The sequence below is a fragment of the Perissodus microlepis genome, chromosome 14 (genome assembly GCF_051167445.1).
Source record: "Perissodus microlepis isolate ML-2025 ecotype Zambia chromosome 14, ASM5116744v1, whole genome shotgun sequence".
Classification (NCBI taxonomy): Eukaryota; Metazoa; Chordata; class Actinopteri; order Cichliformes; family Cichlidae; genus Perissodus; species Perissodus microlepis.
Window position 1 is genome coordinate 25,305,274 of NC_140474.1, and position 2,725 is coordinate 25,307,998.

The 2,725-nt window shown below is 59.5% G+C and overlaps 1 pseudogene; it reads right to left on the reverse strand.

Moving 5' to 3' along the window:
* Positions 1-530: 530 nt before the first annotated feature.
* On the reverse strand, positions 531-2,400 carry LOC146374024 (uncharacterized; annotated as a pseudogene).
* Positions 2,401-2,725: the final 325 nt, after the last annotated feature.

Sequence of the window (2,725 nt, forward strand, 5' to 3'; positions counted from 1 at the left end):
TCCCAATTGCGTTCATCCTCGTTAATGAACTTACGAATCATGGACTTTAAAGTCTTATTCAGCCGCTCCACCAGCCCATCCGTCTGAGGGTGGTAGACGCTGGTCCGAATAGATTTAATGCCCAATAATTCGTACAGTTCCCGCAGTGTACGAGACATAAACGACGTGCCCTGGTCAGTCAGTATCTCTTTCGGGATTCCGACTCGGGAGATGACCTGAAACAGTGCCTGCGCCACACTCTTTGCAGAGATGTTGCGCAGCGGGACTGCTTCCGGGTACCGCGTTGCATAATCCACCAGGACTAATACAAAGCGGTAGCCGCGTGCACTCCGATGAAACGGCCCGATGAGGTCCATGCCAATGCGCTCAAACGGGACCTCTATGAGTGGAAGCGGGCGCAAAGGCGCTTTTGGTATGGCCAGCTGATTAACAAGTTGGCAGTCCGGGCAGGACGCGCACCAGCGGCGCACATCCGCTCGGATGCCCGGCCAATAAAATCGGGCCGTTATTCGCTCCAGAGTTTTTTCGTATCACATATGCCCTGCCATGGGGTTATAATGAGCCGCCTGGAAAATCGTTTCCCGGCGGCCCTGCGGCACCAACAACTGGGTGTGTGTCTCCTCCGTGCGAGTGTCACGACTCACTCGATATAACCTATCTTTTGATAAAATGAAGCGCGGGTAGGTCCGCACGGCTTCAGGGCGCACCACGTGACCATCAATCTCAATCACCTGGTCAAAGGCTGAGCGTAGGGTGTCATCACGAGACTGCTCCAGTGGGAAATCACCCGTGGGGGGAACTTCCGGAGCTGGCGGGGCTTCCCATGAAGGACCCGCCGGCTCCCCCTCCCCGGAGTCAGTGTCGGACGACCCCGCGTCACCGCTGAGCGCCGCACAGACACTACATGCTACTAACGGTCGTGATCGCATCCCCGCATACTGTCCCAACAGATGATGAAACCCCGGCCAATTCGTGCCCAAAATTAGGGGATGTGACAGGCGTGGGCTAACCGCAGCCGTTACTCTATGCGTTTTGCCCTTATACTTTAATAACAGCGGCACTATGGGATACCTGTGAACATCACCATGAACACACTTCACCTCCACCCATTCTGCCTCCAGCAATGCCCCGGGGCGAACCAAGCCTTGGTGCACGAGGGTCTGCGTGCAGCCCGTGTCCACCAAAGCATGGCGTATACCCCCTCGAGTCCTTACCGGAATACTGTATGTCCCTCCTGGACCAGGAGAGGGTGCTGGGGCACCGGCAACGCGGAACACCTGCCCCACTTCCATCAGAGGACAGTCCCTCCTCAGGTGTCCCGGTTGCCTGCACTTCCAGCACTCCTGCCCCGGCGTCTGTGCTGTTCTCCGTGGCTCAGGGGCGGCACTGCTCATGTCTGATCCCTGGGAAGGCACAAACGCAGCAAAAGGATTAGTGGGGCTCAGCGCCAGCGCCCGCTCTGCCTGCCCTGTCGCAGGCACCCGGCGCCTCGGTGCCGGGACTGGGGCTTGTTTGCTCGGCCTCCGGCCGCTGTCCCCGGGCTCCCCCGCTCTAGCGGCAAGGTGGTCCTCCGCCAACGTTACCGCTACCTCCAGACTCGCGGGACGGTGGCATCTGACCCATCTCGCCGTCTCCGCAGGCAGCCACTCCACGAACTGCTCCAGCACCACCTTGTCCACCAGCAGCGTCTCGCCCTCTGACGATCCTGGCTGCAGCCAGCGCACCGCTGCGTCGTGCAGCTTCCGGGCCCAAGCAAACGGCCGATCCGCCGCGGCCAGCCGACAGGCCCGGAACCGACGGCGATGATCTTCAGCGGTGAGCCCCATCCTGTCCACCACCGCCCGGCTCACGTCCTGGAAGCTGCTCCTCGAGGTCGGCGGCAGACTCAGGGCCGCCGTCTGAGCCTCCCCCGACAGCAGAGGAAGCAAACGCGGAGCCCACTCCACCTGCGGCCACTGGCAGGCCTCCGCCGTGGCACGAAAAGTCTCCAGGAAAACCTGGGGGTCGTCCCCGTCCCCCATCCGGGGCATCGCCACCGACAGCGGCGGAGGCTTCGGCGGAGCAGCGGCTCCAACCAGCCGCTCCAGAACCAGAGTCTGCTGGTCCGCCTGCTCCTGCAGCGCAGCCAGGTGAGCCCGCTGGGTCGCTGCTTGGTCTTGGCTCATCTTCGCCATCTCTGCCAGCACCTGCGCCAGAAACTGCAAAGGCTGGGCGGGCGGTGCAGCCTGTGGGTCGGACATCCCCACGCCGGCTGGACACTGGGTTTCGGCACCACTTGTGAAATGCACTACACGCAGGTACACACACACACACAGGTCTTTATCACCAGATTCCACATTTATTTATAGTTTTCCCTGGGTTATGACTGAACACAGTCTGACAGCTGTCGGTCCCAGCTGATTTCCCTCTCCCCCCGCTCCTCCCCGTCTCACTATAAAAAGGGAAGGAAAAACCCATCAGTCCAAATCGCCATCAGCTGTTCTCACCGGCATCTCCAGCACCGCCCCGTTGAGCTCACTGCACCACTCCTCCCCTGCAGCCGCGCCCGGGACCACACCTCCGCCACAAATATATATGAGTGCTTGTGTATAAATACACAAACAATACACACATGCTTTCAATTGTGTAATTTAAGTGATCTAGGTAGCTCTGCTTTGGAAGTTCAGTTCATGCTAGAAATGTGTTTTGGAGTTTGTACGTGTTTTGTCTCTAGGGGCCACCGCAT